This window comes from Rissa tridactyla, chromosome 8, assembly GCF_028500815.1.
Source record: "Rissa tridactyla isolate bRisTri1 chromosome 8, bRisTri1.patW.cur.20221130, whole genome shotgun sequence".
In the NCBI taxonomy this organism is placed as follows: domain Eukaryota; kingdom Metazoa; phylum Chordata; class Aves; order Charadriiformes; family Laridae; genus Rissa; species Rissa tridactyla.
Window position 1 is genome coordinate 53,648,188 of NC_071473.1, and position 12,020 is coordinate 53,660,207.

Here is a 12,020-nt window from a genome sequence, read left to right on the forward strand (position 1 = left end):
TATTTTTATTTTGCAATGCGGATTGCAGACAGCGTTTCTGTGGGTGCACAAAAACTAAAGTTTAATTTTGTTGGTGGTCTTAAAACATTAGCAAGCTTTTGGTTGGCTGATTAAGCTTGGATGTTCGTAAAGAGGTAAAGAGAGATTAAGTGCAAAAACATTCTTGCAGGAGCAAAAATGAATTACTGAAAACATCCCCTTGTGGAGGCAGAGCCCGTCTTTGCATTAACTTCATAATGAAAACAGACAAACTTCTGGTCATTAAATGATTTAGAAAAAATTCTGATACATATATACATGTGATTAGTTTTTATATAGAATAACAGTATTTGATTTTTCTGTAGCAGTTCTGTAGTTAGTCTCTTTCACCTCTTTAAATATAAACTGGTTAACTTGGCGTGAATCAAATCGGATAGATTAGAAGGGAAAAAACCCAAGGAAAATGTTGAAACCCATGCTAAAAACCCAGAAGGAGCTCAGCTGTGCTCAGGAATGACGAATTTAACCTGGTAGAACTGAAGCTGAATTTCTAACACTTTTTCTAGCTCTTTCAGATGCATAATCGCTCAATTGCACCAAGTAGCTAAGGTTAGTATGCTTCAGATTTTTGCATTTTTATTCTGGAACTGGAAACTTCAGGAAAAGTGCTTCAGTTCAGACTTGTTATGTTGTCACTAACCTGTCACTGTTGGGGCAGATGGCTGTAGCGTTTTTCCTCACTACAGGAAGAAAATAACTTGTTTTTTAATGTTTTGGGTTTTTTTATTTTTTTGCTCTTGAGCAGGAAGTTTGTAGTTCTTTCTGCAAGCCTAGAAGAGACGGGGTTGCGGTACTACCTGGCAGCAAGATTAGCATCTCAATAGATATCTATATGGATGTAGAGCTGCGTAGGACATTATACATGTTTTTGTTTGTAAGAGGTCAGGGTACTATCATTATCTGCCAGCACAGTGGCTGTACGACTGCATCCAGCATGATTGGTGGAAGGGAAGGAATTGTTTTAATGTTGCATTTTTAAAATAAACAAACAAACAAACCTTCAAGGCTAAATAACATTAAGTACTTTTGTTCTGTCAGTGAAACTTCATCTGCAGTTATGTGTTACTTGCTCTCAGTCAATTGCAAAGCATGCAGTAGGTCACTGAGGTCTTCTCACGTGCTTTGCAAAAACACTTGGGACTTGGTATTTTATGGCATTTTGTTGTTGTTGTTCAATATGTAACTCTTTAAAAGGTTTCTGGACCTTGGTTATCTTTATAATGCTTCAAGAGAGAAAATCTAAGGTGAAATGTGGAACAGAGACAAAAGTATTTGAGAAAGAAGACTTCAATAAACTCAGGGTGAATATCAAATGGAAAGTAAGTCTAAAGAGAAGAGTTGTCCAGAAGAGTTGGCATTTCCTTGGAAATAATATGCATGAAAGGCAGGAAAGCACCTACTCCAGTGTGAATTAAAGTTAGGAAAGTTAGTAGAGGAGCAAATAGCATTTTCCTCAGTAATGTGAACCTTTAGTTGGAGTTGAAAGCTAGGTTAAGTGATTGAAGAGGACTTGTAAAAGAATAACACAAGCATGTAGGGGTAAATCCGAGAGACAAAGGACAGATGGAAACAAAAGGGTCCCTTGGGGTGACCAAAAAATGTTTTTGGTAGTGAGGGGAATTCCTGCAGATATGGCAAACTAATAACATCATAGCATATTATCTTTAGTGATGTTTTTGATGTGTCTTGTGACTTTCTCCTAAGCAAGTTAGGGAAGCCTAGTCTACATTAAGTGACTGAAAAGTGTTCAGTTGGACAGAAAGGAACTTCCCCTCCCCCCCCCACCCCCCCCAAAAAAAAAAAACCAAACCAAAAAACAAACCCAAACCGAAAGAGCAGTAAAGAAGTCACAGATTGGAAGACCATATGTGCTGTGGTTATTCAGGGGTACACTTGAAGTCTATTTGATATTTTCAGTAAATCCTTGAATAGTTGAAAAGTGCATGTTATATTAATTCTTTGGATAAAATGCTAGCAACAGGTGCAAACACTTTAGAGAACAAGATTAGAATTCAACGTGACAAACTGCTGAAGTGGTCTGAGATAAATAGGCTGTAATTCAATAAAGACAAGTGCAAGGCACTTAACTGAGAAATAATCAAGTGCACAAATGAAAGTTCTGCAGGAAGGATCTGAGGGTTAGGGAGATGCGCAAAGCGAGCCTGAGTCAACACAGGCACGCTGTCGGGAGATAAAAAAGCAAACATCCTTATGGGATGTGTCAACAGGGTTGTCTCATGTAAAAAGTGAGAGATTTCTTCCCCCTAAATAGCACTACCAAGACTTTGGTTGGAATATTTTGGGCATTGCTCTTCAGAAGAGAGAGACAGCACCAGGAGTAAGTCCAAAGGAGATCAGTTAGCATTCGCAGGGCTCCAGAAAAGATGATCTATAAAGAAAGACTGAAAGAAATGGAACTTTAGTTTACACAAAGGATGATCTGTGTAAGTGCGGGAAAGCAATGGAAGATCAGCAAGGAGGATTGCAAATATGCTTAAGTGACTCGCTGCTGGGGTGCTGGAAAACACATCTATCACAGTAATTGTTACTCAGTCTCGGGTGCTTGCAAGAAAAACACTTGCACTTAGATAACGTACGTCTGTGATGGACTCAGGGACACCTTATCCAGCCGCTTGAGAATCCTGGCCTGTTGCTGAACAAGATCAAAGCACAGTGGGAAAACTACGGCTGTTTGAACCCTTTAAATACCAGCAAGAACAGGGAGTCCGCACCCGCTCTCGCTGCCAAGGACTCTCGCCAACAAGAACTCTCTCTTGCACTATGGTGCCCGCGGTCCCTGCTTGCGTGCCTCTGCCCGGGTGTTGCTTCGGAGATTCCCTGGTCTGCGAGGTATCAAGATTAAACTTGTTCTTTGCTTTCTGTCCGTGGTTTGTGGGTGTTCCTATGTCCTGCTGGCATCGGCACACACAGTAAGACAATGTAACATACAGCAAAGGACTTCTGAAAGAAGGCGTTACCTGTCTTCTGTCTTTCTTAAGTATATGAAAAAGTAAGAGGATTAAACTTCCGGAATATTTAGTTTAGATATTAAGGGAGGAAAAAAAATCTTTAAAAAGAGAAAAAATAAATATGTACTAGTGTACGTTTTTTTCTGGTTCCCTGAACACCAGTGCTACATGGGGGAAGTGAAAGAAAACTTACTCTGTTAAACGTTTGTCTCAAGATGTTCTAACTGAAATAGAAAATGATTTTCTAGTGGTCTCTCTTTGGATCTCGCCTAGCAGAGACATGGCAGACTGGACAGCTTGTGACAGCTTTTGCTTATGCCATGAAAGTCTGGGATACAAAAAAATTCAATGGCTTCCTAACCTCAGACACAAACTGTATGTAGTCACATTTCCCAAACTGTCGTATTAGAACAGAGAAATATTTTAAAAATAGAATTTGTCAATTAGAAGTGGTGGTTATTTTAATGAGGAACGAAACTGCCTGATGCTACTTTGAGGAAATGGATCATGAATTACAGAAAGTCAATAAATAAATAAAAGCCAATCATTAGGTTTGTTTATGCAGCCATGGTTGCACTATTCACACAATATAACAGATAGTACTGTACCACGTTCAAGTCTGTTTACTGAGAAGAGCTTGCAGCAGGTAAATAAAAATATTTTTCTCCATGCCTTATGAAACAGAGGTACCGGTTTTGCATTTATTTTAAAATAATATTGCTGAAAAGAAAAAAACATTGTAAAAAAACGCAGTTGCGTATATCTGGGACCTATCAGTCTCTGGTTCTGAACCCTCCCTGCCTTTTCCAAGAAAAAGGATGAACACGAGCAAGAATAAAGGTGCACCTTTTCCACCAGGGCTCAGTCCTCACTTTAAGTTCCTTGGCATAGTTTCTGGGGTTTGTTTTTTTAATTGGAAGTTCCTGTTAAATATGTGGTGTTGCTTTACATATGTGTCAGCTCTTCTCTCAAAGAGCTCTTCATTCACAAGGACAAATGCTGAAGTGCAAGAGCGTCAAAATGTGATTTACACCACTACTTGTGGAGTAAAATGTGGTTTTTATCCACTAGTCTTAAATTAAAAGAGCCAGCAGGTAACGGAGACATACGTTATAGCAGAAGCAGGTCTTTAAGAGAGATTTGAAAGAATGGATCTCATTAAGAGAAAATAACCCACATGAGGGGATACCATGTGAGCCTTGAAAACAACTGGGGAAGTGAGGAAGTGGTAAATAAAGCATAGCTGCATTTCAAGCAGCAGCGTGAGGAAAGGTATATTCAGAGAGAGGGTGAGATAATTGACTGTCAATAAAATTTTAAATCTGCGTGTGTGGAAAGTGGAAAGGGGAGTGGTACTGAGTGCTCTGAACTGTGTGTGAAATTGGTTGTAACTCAAGGAACTCTCATTGGTAGCAAAGAAACATGAGGCTAGATATGCCTGTCTAGATTATTTTATTGAGTTTTCTTTTTATTAGAGACACAAACCTCTACCATCATTCGTTTCAAAAACTCATTAAACCCTGGCTTAAACTGTTTCTTTTTTGTCCTGTTATTCCCATTAGAAGATTGTTCCAGAAATAAGTCTTCTATTGGCCAAGACTCATATTTTAATAATAGGCCTAAATGTTTCTGTGGCAGGTTTATAACCATCCAATTTACTGCCAGTACTGTCCTTTGCTTTAAATAGTTCCTAATTCCTTCTCCTTGGGGTTTATTCCCCGACTGTTCAACCTGCCCACACCCAATATGTTCTAAAGTCTTGTATGTTTTAGAAATCAGATATTATTACACCTTGTAAATTTTTTTTACTCTTATTGTACTACTAAACAGATTTGTTTAAAATACTAGTGCCCTGATCTTGCAATTTGATGTGCTAATTTTTCATAACTATTTTCGTGTATTAAACTCTTTCGGTGTTCTCCCTACTGTGGCTATACTAAGTTTACTTTCCTCGTTATCTTGTTATCCCTCCTGCTCCTAATGCTACAGTCAACATTGTTATCTTTACGGCAAACCGAGGAGATTCTGTATCTCATGTGGGGTTGTAGCAAATCTGTAATCTCTGTTTTTGCTGTTTCTTTTAAGGGGTTTCTCTCTAATCTGTAACTTAATCTCTGCTTTTGCTGTTTGTTTTAGTATTTTTTCCAAGCCTTCCTTTGGTTGGGTTTCGTGCCGTATCTTTAATGACACCTGGCATGGACCACTGTAAAGCTCTTACTTTAGAACTACGCGTGTATCCTTTACTTAGAACTCTGTGTACAGTTGTGTGTATATAACCAACGCTGCTTCAATGAAGATGATGGAGTAAGCTATCTTGCTTTTCAATATCTTTAGAAAAAACAGAAGACACAGGATAACGAGTTACTTTTAAAATAAAGCTCTGATTTTTATCCTTAAACAATCTGAGGACAAATTACCATTTAAAAACTAATCAAAATAAAAATTAGAATTATATATAATACTACAGGTGAAATCATCACTGCAGCAAAGATGATGGCAAAACTTTTAGTAGTTTACCCAACATTACATTCTGTCTTATATAAACAAGTTTTTTTTTAAATATGAGATAGTTTATAAATAACTGACCTTTTAAAGCAATCATATGCTTTTGGGTTATTTTGTAAATTTCCTGTATCTGTGTTGTTTGAGATTGTGAAACTGCTTTTCTTGATCAAAATTGTATCCTTCCATTACTTCTGAACACTAAGTTGTTGTTCACACTTTTGGATTAAAATAGTTATAGATAACAAATTGTTTATGCTGTATGTTCACATTCTTAATACACCTTCGATGTCCCTGGCAAGCTACTAATATTAACATTTTCACAACTTTACAGAATGGGATTTTCAGGACCAAATTCTGATACTCATTTTCCAGTATGTAATTCAACAAATCATCACAACCGAATGGCATAGCACTGCTTAATGCACCATTTAAAAGAAGTGTATCTGAATCATTTCTTTTTTAAAACACTAATCTTTGTCCTTCTACTGACAAGTAGGCAAGTTTGTGTTATGGATAGTAATTTACAACACTTATGTTTAGTGTTTTCTGAAAATTCAGAGATCCTTGGGAAGTACAATGAATAAGCTTAATAGCCAGAAAGCATTCCCTGTACCTCTGGTTTATGTCACTTTTTACATTAACAGTTGGCTATTTTGTACAGCCTCCACTGCTAAAACCACTAACTGGAGCATTTAAACTGAATGTTAATTAAATTCTTAACAAATGTTTGGTGGATCCAGGCAGCGATGATTGTTCCCTGAAGGTTCTCTATTTAGGTAAAACAGTCCCATTCTGCATTCAAAAAAAAACCAACAACACAAACCAAAAGATAAGAACTGTCATTAAATTTCTTTCTATTATAATCATAATGTGTTAGGCTATTAGAAGAGGAAAACTTTGAATATTCTCTCTCGGTTCTCCCTGAACTTACCCTGGACAAACTCCCTCAAGGCCTGCCATGCCAGGCAGCGGTGACAGGACAGGACGGCCGGGCAGGGAAGCACAAGGTTTCATGTGCAAGGACGCCTGGAAACTTTTATGTGAAAGTGCTTTTATTTGCACGCTTTACAGAAGGGAGAAGCGATGCCGTGTGGCTCAACTTACTTCTCGGGTAGAAGCACTGACAGGTAAACCCCCTGGCAGCCGTGCTGGCGGCAGTGAGGAACTTCACACGCGTCCCACCTCACGGGCTGTGACCTCTTCGAAGGCTTAAACTTTATTGTCTTTAGTGGCGCGCTATTTGTATGAAATGAAATTAAAATACACAGAGGGAAACACCACTCTGCGTTGTGAGGGGGCTCGGGCCGCGCTCTGAGGGGGACCGGCGTTCTGAAGGACCCCCCCCCCCCCCCGCCATCTTGTGTGTGAGGGGAGCGGTGAGGGGGAAGCGGCGGAGCGGCCCCTCCCCGCCTCCGGCCGGCCCTGAGGGGGGCCGGGCAGGGCGGGCCGCGCCGCCCCGGCCAGCGGGAGGACGAGGCGGGGCCGTCGGGGCTGCTGAGGGGAACGGGCGGCGGCGGCGGGGACCCTCCTGCTCCCCGGCCGGGCCGTTCCAGCGGGCGCCGGCGGCCGGCGGAGCAGCGAGGCATGTCCGCCGCGGCGTAACTTCGGCTGTCGGTGAAGATCCCGGGAATGAAACGAAGCAGGTGGGTGAATTTACTTTGTTTTTTTCCTTTTTTTTTTTCTTTCTTACGCTTGTTTCTCTAATTTGCGGCTTTTCCCGAGTGACAGCGGCGGAGTTCGGGGCTCCTGCCCTCTTCCCTCCCTCCCGGCTTCTTCCCAGCCGCGCTCTGTCCGTGGGGGTCGGCTCCCTCCAGCCGGGCAGTGGGAAGGGGGGGCACCTTGAGGTAAAAACCGGCTGGTTTTTGCCGAAATAACACGCTGAGAACGGAACGCAGCTGGCGCGTGAGCGTGGTCTGTTCCCTCACCGATCAGCTCTCCAAAGGTTGGCATGGTGTACCCAATCCAGACCTTTTTTTTTTCTTTTTTTTCTTCTTTCCCCCTCCTCTTGAGGCTTAGTTTCTGAAGTAAAAGAAAAAAGAAAATCTCCTTGAATGTGGGTTGTGAGTCGCTGATGCTGCGGAAGCCATTATAGTCCATTCTGATAGGAGAGCACTTTGGAAATATGATGTTGATTATTGACACAGCATTTATAAATAGAGTTTATAATGGAAACACGGAGAGCCCTTAACTACCAAGCGCAGCTATAATACGAAGGAGCTTTAAGTGCCAGGTAACTGCAGGAGCTCTGCTTTACAGCTGCACGTAAGGGAAAACCCATGGATGTTCATCAGTGAAAAACACTGAGAGAAAGTGTGCATTAAAAGTGCTTTTCTGTATCTCTGACTTAAAATCGGTAATATTTATTAAACTTAAGTCTCTCAAACAGCGTGTCGTGAGCGTGCACAAACTTCAGTGCTGTGGTGTTGGCGATGCAGGAACAAATGGAACTTCTGTGCTGCTGGATCCCTGCCTTCCCTCTGGTGAAGGGAACCTGTCCGAGCGGCGGGGGCGTTCGTGAAATGAGGGGGTGGTTTCAGTACAATCAAGGAGAATTGTACAGTCTGTAGAAACGTTGAGACGTTTTGCTGTTGAGTTTCATCGGAGAGGCTCCCCCAGCAGACTTGGAGCCTGGTTTTGTGGCTGTGCTGCTGCGCACGGGTGAGATAAGGGTAGCTCTGCTGCTGGGTTCGCCGTCCTCACTGTGTGGGGAGGCATGCAGCTTGGGTTGCCTCGGTTAAAGCTTTAGTATTCGAAAGCAAAATTATTCAATGCAAGTCACGTTCATTGCTATTTTGTATGTTCCGTTTACCCTGAACTCTCTATTAATAATGTTTACTAATATACTAAATGACAAACAAATGCAATGAAATTCCATGCCCAGGAGGGCTGACTGAGAACCACTGGTCTTGCCAAAACCAACAGGACTGGAAAGCCCTCAGCACCCTTAAAGAGCAGGCCAGAAGGCGCTGTGCGTAGGCATTATTACTAAAATATTTTTATGCTTCATAGAGATCTTTTAAATATTTAAAAAAAGCTGTAATGGAGTGCTTGCAAAAGTCGGGGACAGTTTGTGTGCTTGGAGTATTATGTTCCTGTTTCCCATTAACTAGCAGCTGTTGCTGTTTCTTTGGGAGGAAGATTAAAAAAGAGCTCCAGACCCTGTATGTGTGTGTACATTATTTGAGGAAAAATAGGAGGTTCTGGCAACTGAGTTTCTATAAATTTCTGTAGGCTTTGAAGTTGCTCATTGGAAACCACTGATTTGTAAGGCTTTGATCTTGCAACATTTGCTCATCTAGTCTCTTTGTCCCTGTAAAAGTTGGTGAGAATTTTGCAGTTGAGTTTAGTGGTGTCAGGGTTGTGCTACTCTGCTGCATCCAGGATGGGTTGTGGAGGCTTGGCACTCTTAGTCACCAGTGCCACCCTCTGTTCACTGGTGTTCAAACTGGACAGGTAGACCTGCCTCATACTGCAGTCCTCTTTTCAACCCTTTTTTTTTGTAGTTCAGAAGGGAGACATGCAGAAATATAAGTTGTCAAGACAAGAAACTGGAAAAGAAAAAAAAGGCAGCTCCAGAAGGAAAAGGAAAACATTTAGTATGTTTTCTGTGCCCAGTGAGCAGGTGTTTGTGGATCACCAGCCATGCTTGTTTCAGGCTGTGCTGAAAATGTTTACCATGCTTATATGTCAACGGATTGTATGATTTCTCAGCCGGCCTGTAAAGAAAAATGGTCTTACTTTCATTGTTGTCCTTCTTGCATGTCTTATCTGCTGTGTTTTGTTTTTAATCAGATGTTTTTGTCAAGGCAGGGACTCTACTTGCTGAAGTTTTTTGTACAGTGATTAGCATGGAGAGGAACATACTATTTACGTATGGAATTGGAAAATTTCTTGTACGCAGCAGCAGCAAAGTTGGTGGTTTCAGAATGCAGTATCTTAAGACAGATGTATTAAAATGGGCCCTGATTCCTTCCATTTGTAGAGATACCTCCCAGCCAAGCGTAAAACCGTTTGTCTGTGCTGTGTTAACTTACTTGCTCTGGGATAGAGCTGTAGTTACAAGTTTTAATAATTCTCCTTTATTTAACTTCCTGTTCCCTGTAACTGTTCTTGTAAAACTTGTATTCTTTCTTACAATGAAGGTAGGAATTCTGGCAAGCTCAATATTCTCACTAGAAAATATATCGGGTAGTTCTGTCTGGTCGAGTAGTACATTCATCTTGTCCTGGGAGTTATCTGTTGATGTATCTTTTTACCCAATTCCTGTGTAAAGTTTACACAAGTGACATTGAACTTTGAACAGGAGAGGAGCTAACGCTGGTGACATGTAGCTCATGTTGCTTTTTTGATCATGTACAGCGCACTATTTTTTGTTCATGAGTGTTGTTGGAACCAGAATTGAAAAATAACACCTAGATGATGTTATAAGCCTAGGTAGATGCAACAGAATAGGAGGAGAAGATGTCTCAAGCTGATCTGAACTGTATTTTTGCCTTCTGGCACAAATATTGTTAATTATGGTTAAATTAGTGCTGATACCAGTTCTGGGGATCTGTGGTTGCTTTCTTTTCAGTCTACAGTAGGTATTGCATGGGTGAAACTAACACAGTAGTTGCTGTTAAAGCAATTAACCGTTTATCGCCTTACTTCCAGGAATGAACGAGGGATGGTGTTTCATTGGTGTTTCATGTTCTGCTTTGAAATAGTACAATGAAGTATGTGTAGTTACCAAAATAGTGGTTCTTTTCTTCAAACACCTAGGAGCAGTAGGACAAAGATATCTGGGTGATAGCTTTTGCTTCTTGCAGTGCCTATGATGGGAGAGCAAGTGATGGACTCCATGGCTTATTTAGAACTCTTGATGGTGGACATTTTTTAATTGTTTTGAAATGAGAACTTTAAAAGCATTTGCAATAACTTCCATGACATATCGATGATTTTAAAAGCCTTTGAAATATACATCTGATTTTCTTGTACAACATATGGAAGTCATCTCTGCCAGTTTCTTGCTGAGAAATGGTTGAGCTATGAACAGCAAATTTACAGTTGCAGCTGTAAAAGAGGAACATGGACTGTTTTTCCATAAACCATACATTTAATAGTATGAAAAGGGTACGTTTATGTCAAGTGTATTATTTTAAAAGTTTTTTTTTCTTCAGTCATAAACTTGGGAAAAAACTAGTTAACTTTGATCATAGGCTTTCGGAAATAATCCCCGAATGTATCTTTGTGAAATGACAGACTTAACAGAAGGTTGTAGCTAGATAATTCCTCTGGCCTTCATGGCTCACCTATTAGGAAACAGACTAATGGAAGAGGTACAGGTAAGGTTGGCCTCCTAACAGCTGTGCTGAGAGGCAGATTTTCCTCTGAAGCAGGGGTTGTGAAGCACGGCTTTTGAAATTTTGAGCTTTCCTCTTTAATTGCTCAAAATGTAGCTTAAAATGTACTCTGATTATAACCTGGGCGAAGGGGGAGAAAAGCGGATGGGACTGACTCATCTTGCAGACCAAAGTGAAGGTGGTGTGTGCTGAAGAAATGGCTTGGCTCCGACTCCAGCCCCAGGTAAATTTGCAAGAGCTTTCCTTGTGGGTGAGCTTGCAGGGGGACAAGAATACTGAAATACTGTTCCTTTGCTGGTCAGTTGTCTGCTGCTTCAGGTAGACAGCAATGCCTATTGAATCACCTGAGTGTCAGGGTCACTGGGTGATCTTATCAAAGTCTCTGTTGAGAGAGGAGGGATAGCTCTGGGCAGAGGGTGGCTTTCGTTGTTGTAACCAAATTCTTTCGGTTTTTTTTTAGCAGCCACTGGTTCCTCCATGGGGCTGACCCTCCGCTCTGCGCTGGCTTGTTGAGGTGTTGCCCTGGGTGAGACAACAGGGGTGTACTCAGACTATACACTGAGGAGTGGTAAAAACCAGGAAGGAATCACACTTTTTCTCTCCTTCTGGTCTTCTGCGTCCACATATGCTTTCCTTCCAGGCTGCAAAGCCAACTGCTGTGTAGCCAGTATGGAAACGCTCCCACTGCGGTAATCTGTATGTATCGTACAGTCTGTGTGTATCTATAGGACAGTACATGCACCCCCAAACTGAAAGGCCACTGGATTGCAGAGTGTTGGCGCCAGTTCCTTTGGCAACATAGATGTTCTCAAGGAAATTGTTCTCTGAAATATTGAAGAATACTTTAGAGGGACTCCCTAAATCTTATTTCTTGCCCCAGCATTCTCTGTCTGACTTGAGCTGTAAATTTTACTAATCATTCATCTCAGGTTAACTACAATGGCAACCAAACTCTGGATGCTTTACTCTGATATCCTCTGTTGAGCTTTTTTTATAGTATAAAAATGCTTATATTTGGGTTTTAACAGAATTTATATAACTATGGGATGAAAATAAAGAAGGACAAAGTACCTGAAATGACATAATTGAAATATTACTGTAAAGTTTAGTGAGGTCTTCACTGCTGAAATGGGTGCCCGAGTGTTTTTGTGTATGCTGTACTTTG

General features: G+C 41.0%; 1 protein-coding gene across 9 annotated transcripts in view; it reads left to right on the forward strand.

Annotated features, from left to right (window-relative positions):
• The first annotated feature begins 6,979 nt into the window (after positions 1 to 6,979).
• Positions 6,980 to 12,020, forward strand: part of LEPR (leptin receptor) — a 42,423-nt gene continuing 37,382 nt past the window's right edge. For 6 of the 9 annotated variants that reach the window (XM_054212773.1, XM_054212777.1, XM_054212778.1 and 3 more), the window contains exon 1: positions 6,980 to 7,156. The gene's annotated coding sequence lies outside the window, so the exon portion shown is untranslated. Of the gene's footprint in view, positions 7,157 to 11,197; positions 11,552 to 12,020 lie in introns of those variants that run through there. The other 3 variants (XM_054212774.1, XM_054212776.1, XM_054212775.1) reach the window with 2 other exon arrangements.